Raw genomic sequence first — 26,097 nt, 5'->3', positions numbered from 1 at the left:
TAAAAGAAACACTGCGCATAAACAAAGACAAAGGGATGACATCCGTATCTAGATCATGCTGAATCACTTGAAGATATTTCTACTTTGTCACCATGAGAGAGAATGCATCTTAAAGAAACGCCACCTTTTCCAAACACCCAACCTTTACCTAGTCAAAAGCAACGCTTACAAGTGAGGAAGCACCTTTCCGCTATAGAAGGAAAACCAAAAAGATCCAAATGTAAACTCATGCAGAAAATCAAAACGCAGAGTCCCGATAAGAACATGTACCACGCGAGTGTTTAGAAACGAGTACCACGATGCAAGAACCACCCCTATTTCGTTCCGCACCTATTGAGGACATGCACGAGAAAGTATCAAAATAGGAGGAAAGACTTGCTCTGAAGTGAGATTGCTTTCCCCTCAAAAAGGTTTTGGAAAGGGAGACAGAAGCTTATTCAAGCCTGCGGTTTGGTTAAGCAAAGCTACTCAAAGTCCTGTCTTCTCTTCCTACGTGCCATTAATTTGGTGTTTCAGTCAAGAATAATTTTACGGGTAAAAGCTGCTGCTTCTTCAGGAATTGAATTTATACGGGCCCTTTGCAGACGAATCTAGCTGGAACACATGACACTGCAGTATACAATTGTATGGCTTGTTTTCAAAAAGTATGGCCATAGGCCATGCCCGAGAAGCTCAGCAAACCATTTCTTTTTTTAGAGGTCTCGGAATTGTGATGGTAACTATTAGCCCTGACAACTTAACTGATACGCATTTAGAGAAAATAACTGTTTTCATCCTCTCACATACATGCATGTCTTACCTCATACATGACTTGTCCTGATTTGGTGACAGAAAACGGTCACCAAATTCTAACTGCAACAGATGTAAACTCACAACATCACCTTCACTGAAAAAGGTAAAAATGAGGAAATTTGATGACAAAGCTGCTTTGTAGTCCTCATTATCATTTTATTAGATCTAGGCTGAAGTATCCTTAATAGTGTGCTCTTGCTGAAAAGAAAAACACCACTTCCCAAAACATCACGATTGGTCACATTTAGCTGCTAAAACATAAAGGAGAACATTTTGACACTAGCACACCTTGAGGGGCAAATGCTAACTATACGATTTGGAAGCTTTAGCATGTTGTATGGACTAAATAATGTTGGAAATCGTGTGGAAATAGTGGAAATAGAATATCTCTTCACTTCTTCATGGTGAAAAGCTCTCGATCAAAACTGCTTTAAAGTCAAACTGAAGCAGACTGCCGCTCCATGAACACCTGAGCTGGTTAAATAGCTTCCCGGTGCTGGAAGAGAGAGCTCTTTCTCCCCGTCCCTTCCCACCAAAGTTCCAGTGCCTCTCTTGCATACACTGCACCCTTCCACATACTGATTTGATTCATTAGCCCAGCAGGCAACCGGTGACTTTTCTGCTGACCAGTGATCGTTCTCTGCCAGCTGAGCTGAACCGGCTCATGAAGGCTCCAAAGACTGCTAGAGTTGCCGCAAGGGAATCGGCAATACTGTCACCTCCCTCCTTTAGGGGCAGCAGGCTGTTACATCGGCACGTTTACTGGGCTAGATATGCAGCCTCAACTACTTTTAATGCTAATTTAATACCGTGGTACAAATATCAAACAAGCCATGAAGCAGTCGCCAAGAAACAAAGGAAATCATTTAAGAACGCAAGCACAAAAAGACAGCTGCTGTTGCTTTGCGTTCTTTTCAGGAGGTAGGAACTACTAGGTCCCTCTTCACGTCCGTTAAAGCCTGTCAAAATTGCCTTGTAAGCGTAACACCTTCCCTACCTCAGACAACCTCCCACACAGCTACATAAACAAAAGCAATACACATGTACCAACTGTATGTCAACAAATATATTTTTAAAAAAAAGTCAGTGGCTTCCAGTAAGTTTCAATTCACCTTTCTTGTGTAGACTGAACAGCCCACAAGTAGCAACACTTGCGAGGATCGTTCTCAGGCTCTTGAAAAGTGACAGCATAGACAGGAATCCTTCCTCCTTCAAGCTGAGAGTGGTGCCTACAGGGTTCAAGAAAAAAGAAGAAAGGTCAGCCCGCTGGCACAAACTGTTTGCAGAAGGGCAGAAGCATCTTCTGAGAAAAGAGCACCTTACATGCTTATCCTCAAAGCACAAAAGGTCATACTTCCGGCTCAGACAAGTGAGTCAAGGAAGCCACTACGTTTTATGCAACAGTCAGGAGGTGAGGAAACTACTGTCCATCAAATGCAATAACCTGGGCTAACGTCCTACTCTGCCTGAGGACAAGGAACACAAATGACTACTTCAGCTGCCACGCAGAAGATTGGTCCTGCTCTTGTAGCCTACTTCAATATTGAACTTAAAAAGCAGCCTAGCTCCTGAACAAATCTAAAATGGCACCAAACAGATGTAGTTCCTCATTTCTTCACTTGGACGACGTAAACCATTTTTTCTTCCAGGCTTCTGAACCGTATCTGCACCTTCACAATCCATTCTTGCCCCCTAACTATTCCTCCACTGTCTTTTTACGCATCCAATAGTTCCTGGTCAGTCACTGCAGATGTGCTTAAGGGAATCCCTATCTGAATTTGGTCAAGTATTTCAAGTGCGATTGCTCTGTGGCAGAGTTAAAATCTTCTCTTCATTTTTCTATTGCTTATAGATTTACGGGTCCCTTATCCTCATCTGCAAGTCTTCCAAGTAAACTTTCCTTCACATGCATCGTTGCCTTGGAAGGGGTCAATCCCCTACGTCGGTCAAGGCTGAAATGCAGGAAAGAATCTGCCTTCTGGCACAGATCAGCTACTGGTTTTTCATGTCTCACTAGTTTCACCCTGGACACTTTAGAGAATACTATCACCAAAAGCGCATTCTTAACATACTTAAGCCTTTCCATGTATGCCCCAATGGCAGCAACTGGTGCTGCAACGTAATTTCTAAAATCTCTTTCATCAAAATACACACATTTCCTGGTTTCACTGAATCCTACCGAGAGGACACACTGTCTTACAGAACTCAGTTCTATCGCACCCTAACTGCTTGACGTCACCCCAAAGGAGCATGCTTTCCACGATTCCTCAATCCACAGGCACAAGAAGGAAAACAATGCTAGTCCATGGGGGAGAAGGCGGTCCACTTAATCCATGTAGGACTTAGCAGTTGTCTCAGAAGAGGATTTCCAAACATTCCAAGCTTATAATCAAAATTCCAGTCCCTGAAAAAGGTCTCTCTCCTCAATTAACATACTTCCTTCAGCAAGAAAATGGAGACCTCTCCCCATCCTGGCATGGTCAAGGGTACAGGCCTACTTACTCCCGCTGCAACGTTTTCATACTCCATAGTGACAGGTAGCCATCTGAAAAACCCACAACGAGCTGATTGCTTCTGCTTATGTAGCACAGGGTTGATATTGCTGCTCCTGAAGGATTTTGTAATTGGAAACAGAGATGCCTTCCTTCTCTGGTCACAGTTTCTCTTCCTTGTGCAACTCCAGCAGGGATTCTAGTGACGACTTCTAGATCTACACACACAAAACCACACAATAAATGAATGCGGTATGCCATTTTAAACACTGACGTGACAACAGGTATAATCTACTTCTACCGTCCCAGGCAAAACACCCGTTTATGCAACACTTCTCTTGCTATTTCCATGCTGGATGTGTTCAAAGAACATTAAGAACTCTCTGACGCGATGGGTATTCTCACTTGTATTTCAAAACCCGGTAAAAGTGTGACCTTCATTGACAAATTCTTCTTGCGCTCTATAAATCAGAGGAGTCTGGGCCTCATGATGAAGCCGCTGCTGTAGTAGCCGAAACAGCGTATGCAATCTGAGTACACAAATCAGAGATTTCATTCATCCAAATGCGTGATTTTTCATACGTCAGATTTATTTTAAAAAATGAGCCCCAGTTTTGCGCCAAGTCAATTTGCAGAAGCACAAGAACATTCCGGAGAAATAGGGCACCTCTGACACAACTCCTTGTCAGGCAGCTGCACCGACTCAGATGCTACAATTGCTACACCTCACTGGCAAGAATCATAGCGACATAGGGGTCGGGGTGGGAGGGAGGCATTTAGAGCACTGGGAGGAATATTAAGCCACTCCCATTCTTCATCGGTTCGGGACTATACGGTGTCAAACCACCATGTGCAATCAGCAGTCGTAAATGTCTGCGCACTAGTATCTTCAAAGTGGGACGTGTATTGTTTATTTAAAAGACGCACCTTTCCTTCCTTTCAAATTCAAGTTTAAAACCTGCAAGCTTACCCAATGCTTCTTCTTCATTCTGATGGCAAGATAAATCATCCAAGCAAAGGTCAACCAGAAGTAGATGACCAGCATCTGTAGCCACTGCTGCCACTCCAAAGAGCCATCGCAGACTCCGATGTAGGTGCCCAGTGCTCACGCTGGGTCCTCCGTCATTAGTTATGGGTTCTATAGCAGTTACCTACAGGAAAACTACAAGTTGCTATTCAAGCTGTTTGACAAGCTGAAGAGAAATCATTCAGAAGTGAAGCCAGAATTAGCACATCAGAAACGAGACAATAAATACAGGATTGTAGGACTCGGAATCAAAGCCTTGTTTCCAATTACATCAAGGCGGGCGGAAAAAAAGGCCTTCTACAAAAACCGGTTCCTGCCTTCCACTTTATACTAGAGTTCCTACAGTTACTTAACTGAATTAACTTCACCTTAAAGTTGGGAATTCTATTCTTACAGTTTACTAATTTCCACCTCCTCCGTAGAAATAATTAACTCTAAGAAAGCACAGAAAATCAGTTCTATGGAAGAAACTTTATCACGTTTAAGGGACTTAAGTAAGAAAGACAAAACTAAATCTAGTTCTCCCACTGCCCACAGCCCATCAGCACTGCCATACAGCCGGTGCTGGAACAGTTTGGTGAACACTTTGTAACTGGTGTCCCAACAAATGCATTGTGCAACTCTGCGTCAGCGAGAGGATGTGTTACGGCTGGTGGTTCCATAGCTCTAGGACTGGAGTAGTTTTAAAAGGAAAATGTAAGTGACTTTCAATCCCCTGAAGTCCGTACGTATCAGAACTCAAATTTAGTTGACCGTACCACCTAGAGGAAAATCATCAGACAGCTGCTAGCCTCTTTTCCGCTCTTTACAATTCTGCCTGGGTTTTGGGTAAAAAAGGCAGAAACGAGGCAGAAACTGGGCAGGAGGATTTAAAAGAGTACTATTTGGTCACGTGATCAAGTCTATCAAAATCCGTACACCGATAGCTTGACGGTAATCATAGCTTTACTTTCAGCTACCTTAAATCGTGTAAACACATTTGCCATCATGTAAGCACGTATAGTTGCATAAATAAGATCATCGTAGCAGAAAAATTCTCTCCAACTATTACTTATGCTGTGTTGTTTCTTCAATGTTACATATCGTATGAGCAAAAAAAAGGCAATCAAAGCTTTGTTCAGGCGCACCTTCCCTCCGAAACACTAGCGTCATTCAAACGGATTTTTCCCTCTCTCTCCCAACACGTAGCTCAAGACTAAACTTTGTGAAAAGGCTGCTTACCTAGCATAGTGTGAGAAACTGGTTGGCTGCTTAATTCCTACCCAAACGTCACTAATTTTAGAAAATACATTACGGATGAAAGTATGCACATTTCCTGCGTTAGCTTGTTTTGTTACTGTTGACAATGGTGTTGGTCTTGCGACTGTAAAGCAAGAGGGAAAAAACATCAGCCTTGTGTAATCAAAGCTGTGGTTAGTTGTCCATTATATTTCACCCCCTAAAAAGTACCTTGACTTAAGACCGATGAAGGCAAACGGTAAGGCTTGGCTCTCTCCACAGCCAGCTTCCTTTGAACTCTAGGCAGGATCTTGCCATATTGGTCTACCGTGGAATTTCTGGCAACCGCTCGCTCTCTCAAGTGAGGATCACAATCGTTCTGATCCATGAAAAGCGTAAAGCAAAAAGTTAACTGATTGGAAGAAGTTCATTGCACAGAACTATCTGTGCTCTTTCTAATTGGTGAATAAATTTCCTCTACAGGTCAAGGAAAATACACCCACTGCACACACCAGCAGCAAGTTCTGCCCATTAGCACGCACCAGCTTCACCTGGTAGTTTTGGCAAAGTGGATGGAAGACTAGAGGAATAACAGAACCCACAACTTCAAGGTAAAACAGCTCTGGCACTCTGCAGAACTTTGTTCTGATGCAGTTGCTGTCACCTGCAATCCTCAAACGGCTGACAAAACAGCAGGCCCTCCCTTGTTTTCGCTCACTATATATGAACCACCAACACTAAACGTCCATGTCTAACTGTATCCTCATTCAGACACCACAAACCCAATTAGGACACATGCAACTAATTCCACAGTCTTTTGCTTACTTCTAGCCGCAGGCTGGGCTGCCTGTCGGTCTGAGGAACACTCTCACTTTTCCTCTGACATTTTAACTTACGGAAGGCTTGTGCATGTCTGTGACATAGGATTAATAGATGGGTCTCTAAAGACAGATCTGTTGGGGCTGTTCCCAGTCAGACTCAGTCGTTTGCATCTAAGAATACTATTCCTTTGGTGAACTAAAGCCAACACCTGCGTTTCAAGGCAACTTGCAAGTAATATGAAAATCAGATTAGCATGTCTTGTAGTCTCTACAGCCCTGTCAGACAAGACGGATGTATTTCCCCCTTGATTCACCTGACTCAAAACGGATGGCTCCACATCAGCTCGTCTCGGAGACAGCAAGCCAGCCTTAAGACACCTATTGCAGCTCTCATGAGTGGCTTCTCTTATTATTAAAGGACCCAATTTCCTCAAAAATTTCGAGGTCTGAAACATCAATCGAGAGCTACAGATTAAGACAGCATTATTATTCAGTCACCAAGGTTCTGGATAACCACTAAGAGAAATAATAGAAACGTTCAGGTAAACTGTCAGAAAGCTTGCATCGGAAATATGCTCGCAATCTGAGTAAGCGTTACTACGTAGAGTCTTAAAGACGGCAGACAAACCAACAGTTACAGTTTCCTTAAAGAAATCCTGTACAACAAACTAGCAGCCCTTGCAATGCTTAATTAAGTATTTTCGAGCTTCTCTGTCAATACACAGGCCTTTCTGTTTCCATGAACGCTGACACAAAATACGTTCTATACAAGCTAAAACTAACGCACAACTTGAAATCACACTGTGGAAGATCCTTTCTACGTCTGTTTGTGCACAAACTGATTTATGTTGGAAATATTTAGTCAGCTCAAACTTAATGCAAAGTTCTTTGTCACAATCTGCGCAGTGGCTCAGACATTATACTTTGGCCAAGTAAGTTTGGGAGAGAAAAAATTTCATTTCTTCTCCAACAGTTAAATAATTTTCCACTTTCTCCATTCTGTCCTCCTTTTTCAAGTTAACCAGGGATCAAAACCCTAACTCAAGACTATGCAGGCAGTTCCACTGAGGGGTAGTAAAGTAGTAACAGCTTTCCCCAACCTCCACAACATCTTTGTTCTTGCTCTGGGAGCAGCGTTCTATTCCTTTCTAGACATTCAATCCCTGACCGTGCTTCAACAGAAGGCAACGGAAGTTTTACAGCCCCAAGAGTGCACCTAAAACATTACCCTTTGCATAAAACTGGCAGGACACAATTGCAATTGTGCGCGTGGATGAGCAGCACAAGCATAAAATGGGCTCTGACACTCAAAGCCGTGCAACAAAAAACTTAGACAAGGTACTTGACATTCTCAGTAAAGACACAGTAAAAGATCACCTCCTTCTGGAAGCCGGTGCAAGTCACATGAAAAACTCCGCATTTCAGCAAGCACGTACCATCTGCAAAAGCAATTACAGAATCACAGAATCACAGAATCACTAAGGTTGGGAAGGACCTTCAAGATCATCAAGTCCAACCATCAATCTAGCGCCACCATGTTCCCTAAACTATGTCTTGAACCGCCACATCCACATGTTTTTTGAACACTTCCAGAGATGGCGACTCGACCACCTCCCTGGGCAGCCTGTTCCAATGCTTGACGACCCTCTCGGTGAAGAAATTTTTCCTAATATCCAATCTAAACCTCCCCTGGTGCAACTTGAGGCTATTGCCTCTTGTCCTATCACTGGTTACTTGAGAGAAGAGACCAGCGCCCTCGTCACCACAGCCCCCTTTCAGGTAGTTGTAGAAAGTGATGAGGTCTCCCCTCAGCCTCCTCTTCTCCAGACTGAACAAGCCCAGTTCCCTCAGCCGCTCCTCATAAGACTTGTGCTCCAGACCCCTCACCAGCTTTGTTGCCCTTCTTTGGACATGCTCCAGCACCTCAGCATCCTTCTTGTAGTGAGGGGCCCAAAACTGAACACAGGATTCAATGTGCAGCCTCACCAGTGCCAAGCACAGGGGCACAATCACTTCCCTACTCCTGCTGGCCACACTATTTCTGATACAGGCAAGGACGCTGTTGGCCGTCTTGGCCACATGGGCACACTGCCGGCTCATATTCAGCCGGCTGTCAACCAGCGCCCCCAGGTCCTTTTCCGGTGGGCAGCTCTCCAGCCATTCCTCCCCAAGCCTGTAACGTTGCATGAGGTTGTTGTGGCCAAAGTGCAGGACCCTGCACTGTACCTTATTAAACCTCATACAGTTGACCTCTGCCCATCGATCCAGCCTGCCCAGATCCCTCTGCAGACCCTTCCTACCCTCCAGCAGATCAACACTGCCACCCCACTTGGTGTCATCTGCAAACTTACTGAGCGAGCACTCGATTCCCTCATCCAGATCATCTATAAAGATATTGAACAAGACCGGCCCCAGAACCAAGCCCTGGGGAACACTGCTTGTGACCGGCCGCCAGCCGGATTTAACGCCATTCACCACAACTCTCTGGGCTCGGCCATCCAGCCAGTTCCTCCCCCCGTGAAAAGTAAACCCATCCAAGCCACGAGCCACCAGTTTCTCCAGGAGAATGCTGTGGGAGATGCTGTCAAAGGCTTTACTAAAGTCCAGGTAGACAACATCCACAGCCTTTCCCTCATCCGCTAGGCGGGTCACCTGGTCATGGAAGGAGATCAGGTTGGTCAAGCAGGACCTGCCTTTCATGAACCCCTGCTGGCTGGGCCCGATCCCTTGGTTGTCCTGCACATGCCCTGTGAGCACTCTCAAGACCAACCGCTCCATGATCTTCCCCGGTACGGAGGTCAGGCTGACAGGCCTGTACTTCCCAGGATCCTCCTTCCGGCCTTTCTTGTAGACGGGCATCACATTGGCAAGCCTCCAGTCTTCTGGGACCTCCCCTGTTAACCAGGACTGCTGACAAACGATGGAGAGTGGCTTGGCAAGCTCCTCCACCAGCTCTCTCAGTACTCTCGGCTGGATCCCATCAGGCCCCATAGACTTGTGGGTGTCCAGGTGGTTTAACAGGTCCTTAACTGCTTCCTCCTGGATTATGGGTGGGTTATTGTGCTGTCCATCCCCATCTTCCAGCTCAGGGTCTGAATACCCTGCGGATACCTGGTTTGGCTATTAAAGACTGAGGTAAAGAAGCCATTAAGTACCTCAACCTTGCCCTCGTCCTTGGAGACAATGTTCCCCGCCATATCCAGTAGGGGATCGAGATTCTCCTTGCCTCTCTTCTTGTTGTTAATATATTTGTAGAAGCATTTTTTGTTATCCTTTACAACTGTGGCCAGACTGAGCTCTAGCTGGGCTTTTGCCTTTTTAATTTTGTCCCTGCTCGATCCTTGCACTCTTCGTGAGTTGCCCGCCCCTTCTTCCAGAGATGATAAACTCTCCGCTTTTCCCCGAGTCCCAGCAAAATCTCCCTGTTCAGCCAGGCCGGTCGCCTTCCCCGCCAGCTCTTCTTACGGCACATGGGGACTGCCTGCTCCTGCGCCTTTAAGATTTCCTTCTTGAAGACTGTCCAGCCTTCCTGGACCCCTTGCCCTTCAGGACTGTCTCCCAAGGGACTCTCTCAACCAGTGACCTGAACAGGCCAAAGTCTGCCCTCCGGAAGTCCATGATAGCAGTTTTGCTGACCCCTCTCCTTACTTCACTCACAACTGAGAATTCTATCATGTCGTGATCGCTAAGCCCAAGACGGCCTCCGACCACCACATCTCTCACCAGTTCCTCTCTGTTTGTAAACAGCAGGTCCAGCAAGGCACCTCCCCTGGTGGGCTCACTCACCAGCTGTGTCAGGAAGTTATCCTCCACACACTCCAGGAACCTCCTAGACTGTTTCCTCTCTGCTGTGTTATACTTCCAGCCGATGTCCGGTAGATTGAAGTCCGCCACAAGAACAAGGGCCAGCGAATGGGAGACTTCTGCCAGTCGCTTATAGCATGTCTCATCTGCCTCTTCGTCCTGGTTGGGTGGTCTGTAACAGACTCCCAGCAAGATATCTGCCTCATTGGCCCTCCCCCTCATCCTTACCCATAAGCACTCTACTTGGTCTTCACAATCATTGATTTCTATGCAATCAAAACACTCCCTAACATACAGAGCCACCCCACCACCTCTCCTTCCCTGCCTATCCCTTCGGAAGAGCTTATAGCCATCCATCGCAGCACTCCAGTCATGAGAAGCATCCCACCATGTTTCTGTGATGGCAACTACATCATAGCTGTCCCGCTGCACAATGGCTTCCAGCTCCTCCTGTTTGGTGCCCATGCTACGTGCATTGGTGTAGATGCACCTGAGCTGGGCTATCGATTTCAACTCTGGCACGCCACCCCTAGGCTCAACTCTAGTGAGCCTGGTTTTATCGCCTCCCCCCTTCAAATCTAGTTTAAAGCCCTCTCAGTGAGGCCTGCCAGTTCATAAGCAAGAATCCTTTTGCCCCTTGGAGTCAATTGCACTCCATCTGCTGCGAGGAGGCCCAGTGCCGTGTAAACCGCCCCGTGGTCAAAAAACCCAAAATTCTGACGACAGCACCAGCCCCTGAGCCATGTGTTCATCAGGTGTGCTTTCTTGTTCCTTTCAGCGTTCTTCCCTGTCACTGAAGGGATTGATGAAAACACTACCTGTGCTCCCACTCCATCGACCAGTCACCCCAGTGCTCTCAAGTCCTTTTTGACTGCCTTTGGGCTTCTTAGTGCAACCTCATCGTTGCCAACCTGCAGGACCAACAGTGGGTAATAATCAGTGGGCCGAACCAGACCAGGGAGTTTCCTGGTGACGTCTCTCACCCAGGCCCCGGGGAGACAGCAGGCTTCCCTGTGAGTTGGGTCTGGTCAACATATTGGGCCCTCTGTACCCCTCAGAAGGGAGTCGCCTACGACAATTACCCTCCTTTTTTTCTTAACAGAGGAAGTCTTGATGCGTGGGGCTGGCTGACTCACCCTAGGCACCGCCTTGGCTGGACCTTCGTCAAGGTCCTCATGTTCCTGGCCCTCACATTCCAGATCCCCATACCTGTTGTGTAAGGGCAGCTGGGAGGGTGAGGGAGGCCGGCAGGGGTTTCGCCGGCCTCTCCAAGGAGGGACCTGCTTCCATTTCCCCTCATCTCTTAGGTCCCCTTCTTCTGCCCAGCAGCAAAAGGACAGGGGAACCCCTGCTGCTTGTGGAGCCTTCACCAGCTGCCCCTGCTTCAGGGATGGCCGGGTGCAGCTCCACCAATCTCTCTCTCTCTCACACTCCCTAATGCTCCTCAGCGTCTCCACTTCCTCTTTCAGCTCTGCCACCAGGCTGAGCAGGTCACTCACCTGGTCGCACCGCACGCAGGTGGTGTCCCCGTTGGTCTCTGGTACAACTGTCACCGAAATCGGGAATAAACCTCGTAACACCAAAGTAGTGTTAAAAGGCAGGCATTCTTTATTCACGGCGCCGGGAACACGGGGGATAGCTCCTCCCAAATCGTGTTCGTCGATCAGTTCAAAAATCAAACATTTATAGGCCTATGATTACAAGATTAATACATATTCATCAAGTTTCCATACAATGATTGGTTAAATATTCCTCGCCCCACATGTAAATGACCACGCATGCTCACTATAATTTCTTGGGATTTTACTTCCTTAATCTTTTGAGTCGGAGGGTTTCTTGAGTGGGTGGTCACGATCTCCCCCTGCCGGAATTACCTTTCCTAGAAAGTTCACTTAAGCTTGGCAACACTAAATAGACCTTCACGGGCTGTCGGTCCAATATGCAATCATTCACCCCACAGTCCTTTGTTTTAAGACAAGACTATAGAATGAATAATTACCCACCCACCAGACCGTAGAACTGACCAAGGTGTTCCTTCTTTCTAGCTACTTGTTATTAAAACAAAACATAATACCATGATCACAATGTTACACTTAACTCCTTGATAGTTAAATCAAGATGGGAAGGGTTAGGTGGGTTCTCGAGCAGCATTGCTGGTGCATAATGTTCTTATAGTTACAACTTGCTACAAATTCACAAACCTATTTTCTAACCCTATTTTATTTTAATTCCCTACCACCTTGGTTACACAACTGACAGGCTCAGGCACTCTTTGCAGCTGGATACTTGGACAGCCGCGTGCCTGAGCAGGAGCTCTGCCCGTGTTGCCACATTCTTTCTGGCCACGGTTTTCAGCCGAGTGGCAACCATGGCTGAGCCTCCTCTGGGAGGACGATGGCCACTTGCCAGAGAACCTCTAGTGCCGAGGGGGAACTGCGCCCCGCCCGCACGCCTTCCCTGCACGCCCTAGCCGCGCGAACTGACACGAAAACTGACGCGCTACGTCCTTCTGACGCGCCACGTCCTTCTGACGCGCCACATCCTGTTTGCCCGCCCTGTTCGCCGCGCACCGGCTCGCTCGCGCTGCCTGGCGCTGCTCTTGTAGGCGGGGGGGCTTTGGCTGCCGCCGCTCTAGGCCCCGCCCACGCTGAGTCAGAGCTGCCGCGCGTCAGGAGCCCGCGCCGCCGGCCTGGGGAGGGGGGGAGCCGGGGCGCTCGCTCTCTCCTGCGCTGCCGCCTTCGCGGTTTGGCCGCTTCAGGAAGGTTCCGCCGGCGCGATCCTTCGCTCCGTAGCCCGTCGCCAGGTTATGACCAGTTTACATTTTTTAAATACCAGTGTCTGGAAAGACACAACTGAGGACCCATTTTCTTCATCAGATCACTTACAAACCTGTTTTAAAAAACAATTACTGCGTGCAGAAATTTTATCTCTAGTGCTATCGAGGTGCTGTGCTTTGAGCTTCAGTTCAAAGTAATTTCGTTTATGACAGCCACCACCTCACAGGCTACATGACAAGAGCACCAAAACCCAAAACTCAGCAGACTGTCAGAGACGTTTCACAATATTAAATATCTTGTTAGTGCAACGTAATCAGAGTTTGGGACAGAGGGGTTGCGTTTTTTTGGTTTGGTTTTTGACTGACAAACAATGAACAGGAGAACCAATTTCACAACCAAAAGCAGTGAAATACCTACCAAAATTATAGTTCCTTGGATGAAAAAACTGCTCAGGTGGTGGATAAGAAGGACGAGCTCCCTGACTTAGACTCCGCTCATGTACCAGAATATCCAAAAGGAGGTTTGGAGAAGTCATGCTTATCATAGTGTCCAGTGACCACAACCCAAAGTAGGGGCAGTCATGAAGGAATTCTTCTGGCCTTAAAGAAAACAAGTGCATAAGCTAAAGGCCGGCATTCAAATGAATTTTTTGGAGGGGTATTGAAAACAATGTAAGAAAAACCTACCTTAGTGAATCTGGCATTTGAGCATGATACCAGCGATTAATGTCAAATACAGCCAAATAAGCAGATGGTTTTCCCTGACCACATGTATTCACTTGCCAAGTGAAGACTGACACACTGGTCTCGGGAGATGTTACTGTAAAAGGCAAGACATTGTTTCTTATGTGTAGAAAAGATGATCTCTCTGATATTTTCAAAACACCACTTTCTGTTTTGGCTTCATTCTGTTCTATCTCCCATGAAACACAACACTTACTAAGACTAATCAAAAAAATGTCTGGAATAGCAAACATCTCTGTGACAGGTTTCAGTCATACTGCCCCTTTTTCTTGTTCCAATGGTATCAGTTCTAAGCCAAAGCAAACACACAATTATTAGCTAATTAAGTTTTCCAGACATTAATACATCCAAACCTCAGAAAACATGCCTCCTTCTTAAAAATGGGCACTAAGTTTCCTTAGTCCTCTTTGGATATTTATCGCATTCCAGCAATGCTTCTTTCCTTGCTTGACTCCATTTCCCCTCTCCCACAAGAATGCATCTAAGGTCTCTTCTGGTTCTGCTCTCTAACGATTGACCGGTGGTGTTGAAGCCCGACTGCTTGCTAACCTGTTCTCATCTCAACAGGTTCTGTTTTAGAAACATCCTCCTCTTCTGCCCTGTTTCTACCGCCTGCTTCCTCCAGATCCAGCAATTACCTTGGCAGACAGTAGGCAGGACTGGCATAAGTTTGCCAGCTCAGGCCAAACAAGGGCTATACAGACTGCCCTCTAATGCCTCCAGAGTACTCAAAGTGTAAGAACTGTTTGTACCGTAGCCAGCAATGGCCAAGATCCTTTATCAGGTTATTCTTTGAAGGCCACAACCTTATGATTATTTTTCATGAAAAGCACCTTTGATTTCTTCTCCAAATCCAAGACAGCTAAAACACTGTTTGAAGACATTTGAAAAATTCAGAATCTTAGGTTATCATAGGATGAAACACACCAGCTTCTTTTCTTAGTTCTGATGAATCTGGTTGCTCCATCTGGACAGGTTTATGTTAGACCATTTGACTGACAATACTTTCAGACCACGCATCCTCCACCACTCCACGATGATGGAGTCTCCGGATAGCGCTTTAGCATCTTCTGGTACCTTTCTCTTTTTTTTAAAAAAAAAAGTTCACAACCAATAACATGCATATGCTTTTTGTCAAAGCAAGACACACACAAAAGAACAAATATGTACCCGTGTTTGGAAGTTTTACAAGCATCACCTTAAGCAAGGCACTACAAGATTAATTCTCATTCTAGCACTATCTTTTAAAGCTGAGGGGAAAAACTAATCACACTTTTGACTGCTTACTGAGTTTCCAGGTCCTTGGAGAATTAAGGTGAAGTGGGTCTTGTAGGTGCTTGCTTACAAGCTGTTGTGAGGCTTCACCACGGTGCCTTCAAGAGGAGGGTGCTTTGCATACCTAAAAGCATAACGCAAGAGCTCTCTTGCAAGAGCTGCTCACCTAGCATAGTGTGAGAAACTGGTTCGCTGCTCATTTCCCATTCCAACTTCTCCAATTTTGGATAATACATTACTGATAAAAGTTGCTCTTGTATGCACATTTCCTGCGTTAGCTTGTTTGGTACTGTTGACAATGGTGTTGGTCTTGCGACTGTAAAGCAAGAGGGAAAAAACATCAGCCTCATGTAATCAAAGCCGTGGTTAGTTGTCCCTTATATTTCACCCTCTAAAAATTATCATGACTTAAGACCGATGAAGGCAAACGATAAGGCTTGGCTCTCTCCACCGCCAGCTTCCTTTGAACTCTAGGCAGGATCTTGCCATATTGGTCTAGCATGGAATTTCTGGCAACCGCTCGCTCTCTCAAGCGTGGATCACGATCGTTCTGATCCATGAAAAGCAAAAAGCAAAAAGTTAGCTAATTGCAAGAAGTTCATCGCACAGAACTATCTGTGCTCTTTCTAATTAGTGAATAAATTTCCTCTACAGGTCGAGGAAAATACACCCACTGCACACACCAGCAGCAAGTTCTGCCCATCAGCACACGCCGGCTTCACCTGGTAGTTTTGGCAAAGTGGAAGGAAGACTAGAGGAATAACAGAACCCACAACTTCAAGGTAAAACAGCTCTGGCACTCTGCAGAACCTTGTTCTGATACACTTGCTGTCACCTGCAATCCTCAAACGGCTGACAAAACAGTAGGCTCTCCCTTGTTTTCCCTCAATATATATGAACCACCAACAGTAAACGTCCGTGTCTAACTGTATCTTCATTCAGACACCACAAACCCAGTTAGGACACATGCAACTAATTCCACATTCTTTTGCTTAATTCGAGCCGCAGGCTGGGCTGCCTGTTGTTCTGAGGAACACTCTCACTTTTCCTCCGACATTTCAACTTACGGAAGGCTAATTCTAATCTTTGCTTGCATGCCTCTGCATTACAGACTCAGTTTATTGATTTCCAATTAACTGGCTTCGGGAACATCCTCTGCTAATACCCATTGCGCATTTTGTGCAGTTGAGTTTGCCGTCAGGAGTGCACGAAGGGGACAAAACAAGTACAACTATGCAATGACGTTTGCAGGGAAACAGCAGAATTATGGTCAAGCAGCTTTCTGGACTATGACGACAGGAAGCCGTTCTGACACCCAAAACGCTAAGTTACAATTTCCTAAAATGACAGAAAAGACGTGAAGCATTTAAATTCTAATAGGTTTAAATTTTAGGGTGCTCAAATACCGTATTATCATGTAGTGGTAATCCTTTACAAGGATAATGCACAGACGCTACACGAAGTAGCAGCTTAATTCAGCTGGTGTTCTGATACTTCTCTCCGGTGAAATGATCCTTCATAAATTTTTACTTTTTTCTTTTAGGTTCTTTGTTTGTTTGCTTGCTTTTAAACACATTCAAAAGTATCCTTTCCTTCTAGGCATATTCGTTACACTCAAAGCAATTTCTACACATTAGAATACATATGGGGTATTCCCACCTTTTTCTGAAAACGGGTTTCAGACAAGGGAAACACACCAAATACTGCTTACGGTGGCCAACAAAACTCCTAACCAAGCTTCCTGACCACAATTCTGAAATTTGTCTTACTAACGTGCAAAAGAAATCCCTGCTCAAATGCATCACAGGTCTCTGAACAATAGAAAGGTAGCAAAGGGTATTAAAAACGTTCTTGATTTACCAAGTTATTTCCAAACTGGAGCCATGATCAGAATATCTCATTTGAATGTAAGAGTCTACATCAGGCTTGCAAAGGAAACAGTCTACATGCTAGGCCAGCTTGCCAAGAAATTTATTTTAGCTACCACCCTGTGCAGAAGTGTTCTTTGCCCTACCACGCTTCCACAAATCTGGTGAAGAATCCAGGAGACAGGAAGATGAGGCCAGCAGGAAGACTGCTCTCCCTGTCCTACTACTTGCTCCACTGGGCAATGACTAGCTAGCTGATCCTTCAGCTTAGTTCCTGCCTGGGGGAAGATGGGCTGTGCACCACATAGGCTCCATCTCTCATGAAACTCTTCAGATGAGAGAGAAAGGGAGGTGCACTGCAGATGGGAAGCCTATGACAGAGGGGGGTGAAGTCACTACGGGGGGAGAAAGCAGACAGAAGGTCGTGGGTGTCATAAGACAAAGGTGATTAAGGTGTTGCAGCAACAAGAGGGCCGTCTAAGAGGAGAAAACTGGGCTACTGTAGCACAAGGCAAAGGCTACCGAGGTGAAGATCTGCTTCGAGAGGCTGCAGAAAAGCCTGCTGACGAAGGGGAAATGAGGGCAAGCAGTGATGAAACTGTCACGTAGAGCTGACAACAGGAGTTGTTTACCACAGCCCACTTCCTTGGAAGCAAATGATCCTGTTTAGTGCAGCAAGCTGATGTTTGCAATAGCTCGCATCCGAGTGAGACACCCCCCTCGTCAGCTACTGCACTGGACCTAACGCTTGAGAAAGTGATGGGGATAAGGTCGTTCTGAGGGAAAGACGCTTTCTGCTGCGCATGACCAGCACGGACTGCACACTTCCCTGTGCCTATCTGTGGCACAGGATTACAAGACGGGTCTCTAAAGACAGATCTGCTGGGGCTGTTGCCAGTCAGACTCAAGATGGACGTATTTCCCCCTTGATTCCCTGATGTGCACTCACCTGACTCAAACTGGATGGCTCAACATCAACTAGTCTCGGAGACAGCAAGCCAGCTACAAGACACCTATTGTAGCTCTCATGAATGGCTTCTCTTATTGAAGGACCCTGTATCTTTAAAAACTTCAAGGTCTGAAACATCAATCGAGCATTACAGATTAAGACAGCATTATTATTCAGTCACCGAGGTTCTGGGTTAACCACTAAGAGAAATAATAGAAATGTTCAGGTAAACTGTCAGAAAGCTTGCATCAGTAATATGCTTTAGGTTTGCAATCTGAGTAAGTGGTACTACGTAGAGTCTTAAAGTTGGAAGACAAACCGTTACAGATTCTTTAAAAAAATCCTGTACGACAAACTAGCAGCCCTTGCGATGCTTAGTTAAGCATTGTTTAGCTTCTCTGTCAATATACAGGCCTTCCTGTTTCCATGAACGCTGACACAAAATACGTCCTATGTAAGCTAAAACTAACACACAACTTCAAATCACACTGTGGAAGATCCTTTCTATGCTTGTTTGTGCAGAAGCTGATGCATTGTGGAAATATTTAGTGAGCTCAAACTTAATGCAAAGTTCTTTGTCACAATCTGTGCAGTGGCTTGGAACTTATACTTCGGCCAAGTTTGGGAGAAAAAAACATTTCATTTCTTCTCCAACAGTTAAATAATTTTCCACTTTCTCCATTCTGTCCACCTTTTTCAAGTTAACTGGGGATCAAAACCCTAACTCAGGACTATGCAGGCAGTTCCACTGAGGGGTAGTAAAGAAGTAAGAGCTTTCCCTGACTTCCACAACATCTTTGTTCTTGCTCCGGGAGCAGCATTCTGTAGATAGCTAGGGTCTGGCGGCCGGAAGATATCGCGCTGTACGGAAAGTTAGGGCCCCTCTCCTGAAAGCCAATAGCGTTTAGTTTATGATGCAAGCAGACGGAAGTGAGGTTATAAACCTAAGCTGTATAACGCCGTGTCACATACCAATAAACGCCATTTGCCGTCCACCACATTGGTGTCAGCGAGCTGATGGCCCGAGCGGCCTGGGGTTGGTCGCCGTGCCGTTCCTGAACCAGGTCGCCACGCCTGCGAAGGCAACAAGTGGTGCCGAAACCCGGGAATTGTCGCCTGGACGGGTGAACGGCGGCTGGAGCGGCAGGACCAGCCCGGCGCGGAGGACGCTCCCGGACCAACAAGGAGGATGGAAGCCCTTGTGAAGGTCGTATCACAATTACATAAGCAGTGGGGTATTGATTGTAAACCCAAAGATTTTACACTCGCAGTTGCGAGACTTTTGCAAATTGGGGTCATTGCCCAGCCGGTGGATATTCTCCACCCCGAAGTGTGGGATAAATGCACTAAAGCGTTAGCCGAAGAGACGATGTCCTCGGGTCGTGGGAAAAACCTTAAGCCGTGGGGGAAAGTCGTACAAGCCCTGCAGAAGGCCATACAAGAACAGGACACCTGGAGGGCGGCAAAGAACTGTTTGTTGGTCACCCCAAAATTGGGAGTCGGGGCAGCCACGTAGACTTTGCACCCCCCAGACGATGACGATTCTACTGAGCCTAAAGATCTGCAAAAGGGCGACACGTCCCCTCAATTCCCGAACCCCGATCCGCTTACGGACGGACAGAAACGAGCTAAATTCTTCTGGGGTAAGCTAGCCGAGGAGGCCAGGTGCGCCGCCGAGAAATCAGAGTCTGAGGAAGTCTGGGCTACACCACCGCCCGATACGCCCCAAGATGGCGCCGAGCAAGAAGGCAAAGGGCGAGGCGAGGATGCCCTTAGCGGGAACAGGGAGGAAGCGTTAGCGTTAACAAGCGCACACAAACGTGAAGGGGAGGAGAACGTGAAAAAGAAAGGTGATGAGAGTTACCGGGAAGGGGAGGCGAACGAGAAAAAGAGAGGTGATGAGGGTGACCGGGAAGGTGAGGAGAGCGCGAGCGAAGGGCGGAAAGCCAATCAGAGCGGCCATCCGAAAAAATGCGCTGATAAGACAAACACCCCGCCGAGCAGAGGGCGGGACGAGCCGAGAGGGCGGGAACGGCCCGCCCGCAAGGGAAGCGGGCGGGACGAGCCGAGAGGGCGGGAACGGCCCGCCCGCAAGGGAAGCGGGCGGGGCCGGAGCCCAACAAAAAGGTCCTGCAAACCGGAAGTAACCAGTCAGTCGAGTTCCGACTCTGGATCAGACGCTAGCTGGGACGAGTGGCTCACAACCGATTCAAACTCAGAGAAGGAGGAAACAGAGATAAATAAAGTCAAGAGCCCAAATATTCCCATCCAAATTAAAGAGGAACCGCGAAGGGGAGAAATCCCTCTCACGGACTGGAGGAAAATAAAGATTGCGTGTGCCGACTGGGCCCCATCGGCTGCGCTAGCGTTCCCGGTCCGGGTGACAGATGGGGGACAGAGGGTCCACTCACCAATAAACCCCAAAGATATACAAGCGATTGTTAAGGCAATTGCGGATAAAGGGCTTAACTCTGCCATGGTCTCCACCCTCATAGGTGGTGTCTTTGGGGGAGACGATATGCTCCCGTTCGATATAAAACAAACTTGTAGAATGATCTTCGACGGGGCAGGGGTGATTGTTTTTAAACAAGAATGGGAGGACAACTGTGCGAAACAACTAGCCCGAATAACCGGGGCGGATCACCCGCTACATGGCTCCAGCCTGCAGCGGCTGATGGGCACAGATCCAACAATGATTACCGCCCAGGCGCAGGCCGAGGGCCTGCGGGCTCATGAAGTAATGACAACTACTCGTGCAGCCAGAGAAGCTATTCGCACAGCCTCTAGAGTTACTGTCAAGCCATCGCCATGGTCCACAATAAAACAAAATGAAAATGAGAGCTTTACGCAATTCGTGGATCGCCTCCAGGCAGCGGTCGACTCCTCGACCCTGCCCGCGGATGCGAAGGGCCCGGTTGTTGCAGATTGCTTACGTCAGCAGTGCAATTCGACAACCAAGGAAATCCTACGGTCACTGCCAGTGGGGTCAAGCATTGCGGACATGATTAAGCATGTCACGAAGGAAGAGCATCGAGCCCTGATCCAGGTGGCTGTTCGTACCGCAATAGCTAATGTGATGACATGTTTTAAATGTGGCCAGGCGGGTCGGGGGTTGCACCAACAGCGCTTCCCCCGTGCCAGAACCGACCCAGAGGACCGTGTTGGGCCTGCGGAAAGAAAGGACATTTTGCTAAAGAATGTAGATCTAAAACTCAGGGAAACGGGAAGGGGAGAGGACGCCTGGGCTGCGCACAGCCCTCTCCCACTTGGGACACCAGGCGGCCCAACTACGCCAACCCCAAGCGGGGCGAAGCGCTCCCGAACCCGCTGCCCCCTTGAGAAGCGACCAACTTTACGGTTCAACCGACGATCCAGCCGAACCTGTCCCTACCTCAGGGACAGCAAGGACCACCCTCTGGGGGCGAGACCCCAGGGTGGCCCTGGCAGTAAAGTGTGATAACCCGCCAGTGGTGTGGGGGACCTGTTCCCTCTATAATACCTTAAATGACACCACCATTAGTGTCCCCTTTTTAATCGATACTGGAGCAGATGTTACAGTTATCCCTGAGACGAACTGGCCCCCACATTGGAAATTGGAAGACACCCCCATGGTGGGCAGAGTCGGGGGATTAACCCGAGCTCGAAAGAGTGTTCAATTAGTAGCAATTATGCTCCACACTGAAAAAGGGCCGGAGAAAACCATTGCCCTCTTCCCATATGTCATGTCAGGAGTCCCACCCCTGTTGGGAAGGGACGCCCTAACCCTATTAAAAGCCAGGGTGACAAATTTACCATAAGGGCCACTGCCGCATACCCACTCCCACCAATTAGACTGACGTGGAAATCGTCCGATCCAGTGTGGGTCGAGCAGTGGCCCCTGTCAAAGCCTCGAATGGACGCTCTTCTTGAGCTAGTCGACCGCGAACTACAACGAGGTCATATAGAGCCTTCTACTAGCCCATGGAACACCCCAGTTTTTGTAATACCCAAACGAACGGGCGAGGGGTTTCGCCTCCTCCATGACCTGCGTGAAGTAAATAAAAGAATCCAACCAATAGGCCCCGTCCAAACGCTGTTACCCATGAACTCTATGATACCAAAAGGACAACCTTGTGCCGTCCTTGATATTAAAGACTGTTTCTTTTCGATACCCCTACATGAAGAAGACAAAGAGCGGTTTGCTTTTTCTGTCGTGTTCCCAAACAGCCACCGCCCCAACCTACGCTTCCAGTGGAAAGTGCTGCCTCAGGGAATGATCAACTCGCCTACCATCTGCCAAATTACAGTGGATCGGGCGCTGGCACCGATTCGGCGTAGTGACCCGACCGCGACTATCATCCAATATATGGATGATATCTTGATCGCCGCACCGTCAGGAAGTCAGGTGGACCAGCTAGTATCAACAGTTTCGGAAACTTTAAAAACAAATGGGTTCGAGATCGCGAGCGCGAAAGTTAAAAGAGGACCATGTGTGAGCTTTTTGGGAGCGGAGATCACAAGTTCCTACATAACCCCACCCCAAATAAAGATCCGTTGGAACATCAAAACGCTCCATGATATGCAGCAGTTAGTGGGGTCCTTACAATGGCTCCGCAACATTGTCCTGATCCCTCCCAAGATCATGGCCCCCCTGTATGACCTTCTGAAGGGGAAGAACCCATGGGAACAAAAAACTCTGACGATGGAAGCAATAGACTCTCTTGACTTTATCGAGCAACAGGTATCGTCAAGCACGCTCACCAGGTGGGACCCAGATATACCACTCGATCTGTATGTACATTTCACGGAGGGAGGGGGAGTAGGGGCACTAGCCCAGGGACCTCCTGAAAAAGCTCAACCAATACAATGGATAGTCCTGGGAAAACCGTCACGTGCATTCTCTCCGGGAGTCGAGTGCCTCGGCAGCCTCATTATGAAAGGCAGAAAACTCGCCCTAAGACACCTAGGCATCGAACCCGCCAGGATATACCTACCCTTCCACAAACAGCTCCCAACGCTATCAGTGGCGATGTCAGAGTATCTAGCTATAGCTCTCGTCGGATTTGGCGGAGCAGTCCGGTATGCTACAAAACCCCCCTGGGCTCAAATGCTGGCAATTGTCAACATCGACCTCCCAAGGAAGATCATGGATCGGCCCCAACAGGGACCAACGGTCTTCACAGACGCATCCTCAGCGACCTCAACCGCAGCGGCAGTATAGCAATCGGGAGGAGAATGGCACTGCATTAAAACGACCGATCGTGCGCTTTCAGTCCAGCAGCTAGAAGCGATGGCTGTAGTACTAGCGTGTGGACTGTTCCCAATGGAACACCTCAACATAGTGACCGATTCGATGTTCGTGGCTAAGCTTTGCCTAGCCATGTCGGGACCCGGCATGTCAACATCCACAACAGCTATCATGCTGGAAGAAGCACTTTTTTCCAGAAAGGGCACCATATCGGTCATCCACGTCAACAGCCATGACCCAATCAAAGGGTTTTTCCAAACCGGCAACGACAAAGCAGATGCTGCTGCAAAAGGGGTGTGGACGCTAAGAGAAGCCCGCCAGCTACACGAGTCTCTCCACATCGGAGCTAAAGCGCTAGCAAAGAAATGCGGGATCTCGGTCACTGATGCGAAACACATAGTAGCCACGTGTCCCCATTGCCAGAAAGCACCACTGTGGTCCAGTGGAGTCAACCCCAGAGGCCTTAAGGCCTCCGAAGTGTGGCAGACGGATTTTACGCTCGGTCAGTTGCTGAAACCTCGAGCGTGGCTAGCAGTAACCGTAGATACATATAGCGGAATGATCGTAGCCACACAACACCTCAAAACCGACTCCAAAGCGACCATCCAACATTGGTTGACAGTCATGGCGTGGCTTGGCATCCCTAATCAGATCAAAACAGACAACGGCCCGAACTTCGCCTCCAAATCAGTCCAGGCATGATACCAAATGGGGTGTCACCTTAACACACGGTATTCCATATAACAGCACAGGTCAAGCTATAGTCGAACGAGTAAATCAAACTCTGAAATCTAAATTAGAGGTGTTGGCAAAAACAGAAGGTTTTGCCAATGCCGTTCCCCCGGGAGACCAAGCACGCCTGCTAGCGACCGCCCTTTTAGCGCTAAATCAATTCCCCAGGGGAGGAGAGGTGAATAGCCCCACCCAAAAACATTGGGCCGCTCAAGCGCTAGAAGAAGGCCCATTAGTTATAATCAAAAATGAGCTGGGAGAATGGGAACAAGGGTGGAGGCTAGTCCTTACAGGGCGAGGGTATGCCCCAGTTAAAAAAGATGGAAAAGTTAAGTGGTGTCCGCTTAAGTCTATTAAACCGGACCTTCAGAATAAAGCTAATGAAAACTGTGAGTTTTTGTCCACAGGATCGGATTATCGGACGTCCTTGTAACCCGTACACCCCGGTGGCGAGAGAGGACGACAAGCCGACAAGCATCCTGTCCGCACCTGGGAGCTCCACACTGGTGGAATCCAAACAGCAGCGACCTAACCTCCAAAGGGGGAGGCTACGATGTCTTTGTGTGATCTTGATTTTAGGGCTCGTCACTATAGGGCAAGCAGTATCAGAACACCATCCCCATCGGCCATTTAAATGGTCCCTCCTTCGATTCTATGATCAGCAAGTTATCGCAACCCGCTGCTTTAAGAATGTTCTTGTTCAAAATTTCCTTTAACTATCCCCAGTTATACCCCATTGCTCCCAGCTACCCCCCAGTCACCTCTTGATGTGCCTTGTGTTTTCTATTCAAGTTCGTAATATATATATATTTTTTAACATTATTATAACGCACTGACTAAGAGTAGGATGCATTTAGTATGTTTCCTATCCAAGGTTACGAGATATATATTCTTTCAGATTGCTATATTTTAACCAATTTAATTTATTAATTAAATAGCAATTTAATTACTGTTAATATTAATTAATATAATTAATAATAATTTATTTATTATTATAAATTAATAAATTAATTTAAATAATTTAATTACGCATAGGGAGGGGGGAAATGTAGATAGCTAGGGTCTGGTGGTCGGAAGATATCGCGCTGTACGGAAAGTTAGGGCCCCTCTCCTGAAAGCCAATAGCGTTTAATTTATGATGCAAGCAGATGGAAGTGAGGTTATAAACCTAAGCTATATAACGCCGTGTCACAAACTAATAAAGGCCATTTGCCGTCTACCACATTGGTGTCAGTGAGCTGATGGCCCGAGCGGCCTGGGGTTGGTCGCCGTGCCGTTCCTGAACCAGGTCGCCACGCCTGCGAAGGCAACAGCGTTCTATTCCTTTCTAGACATTCAATCCCTGACCGTGCTTCAACAAGAGACAATGGAAGTTTTACAGCCCCAAGAGTGCACCTAAACCGTTACCCTTTGCATAAAACTGGCAGGACACAACTGCAATTATGCGCGTGGGTGGGCAGGACGAGCATAAAATGGTCTCTGACACTCAAAGCCGCGCAATAGAAAACTTAGACAAGGTACGTCTCTTGACATTCTCAGTAAAGACACAGTAAAAGATCACCTCCTTCTGGAAGCCAGTGCAAGTCACATGAACAACTCCGCAGGTCAGCAAGCACGTACCATCTGCAAAAACAAGGAACGTTTGACAACCTCCCATACTCTCACAGCCAGGTTATGACCAGATTACAAGTTTTAAACAGCAGTGTCTGGAAAGACATAACTGAGGACCCATTTTCTTCATCAGATCACTTACAAACCTGTTTTAAAAAACAATTACTGCGTGCAGAAATTTTATCTCTAGTGCTATTGAGGCGCTGTGCTTTGAGCTTCAGTTCAAAGTCATTTCGTTTTATGACCGCCACCACTTCACAGGCTACATGACAAGAGCACCAAAACCCAAAACTCAGCAGACTGTCAGAGACGTTTCACAATATTAAATAACTTGTTAGTACAACGTAATCAGAGTTGGGTTTGGGGGAGGTTGTGTTGTTTTGGTTTGGTTTTTGACTGACAAACAATGAACAGGAGAACCAATTTCACAACCAAAAGCAGTGAAATACCTACCAAAATTATAGTTCCTTGGATGAAAAAACTGCTCAGGTGGTGGATAAGAAGGACGAGCTCCCCGACTTAGACTCCGCTCATGTACCAGAATATCCAAAAGGAGGTTTGGAGAAGTCATGCTTATCACAGTGTCCAGTGACCACAATCCAAAGTAGGGGCAGTCATGAAGGAATTCTTCTGGCCTTAAAGAAAACAAGTGCATAAGCTAAAGGCCGGCATTCAAATGAATTTTTTGGAGGGGTATTGAAAAAAATGTAAGAAAAACCTACCTTAGTGAATCTGGCATTTGAGCATGATACCAGCGATTA

The 26,097-nt window shown here is 47.2% G+C and overlaps 1 pseudogene across 1 annotated transcript in view; it reads right to left on the bottom strand.

The window, feature by feature from the left end:
• LOC309404197 (protein ELYS-like) overlaps nucleotides 1-26,097 on the bottom strand; it is an 88,824-nt pseudogene that overhangs the window by 5,631 nt on the left and 57,096 nt on the right. Inside the window, exons 3-6 of the transcript in view lie at nucleotides 4,255-4,435; nucleotides 3,295-3,502; nucleotides 1,905-2,021; nucleotides 800-886 (exon numbers count right to left, since the gene is read on the bottom strand). The product of the transcript in view is annotated as a protein ELYS-like (transcript). The remainder of the gene's footprint in view (nucleotides 1-799; nucleotides 887-1,904; nucleotides 2,022-3,294; nucleotides 3,503-4,254; nucleotides 4,436-26,097) is intronic.

Source organism: Phaethon aethereus, assembly GCF_964289735.1.
Source record: "Phaethon aethereus genome assembly, chromosome: 3".
Lineage (NCBI taxonomy): Eukaryota > Metazoa > Chordata > Aves > Phaethontiformes > Phaethontidae > Phaethon > Phaethon aethereus.
The sequence above is the reverse complement of the archived record's forward strand: the minus strand, read 5'-3'. Positions and strand labels throughout refer to the sequence as shown.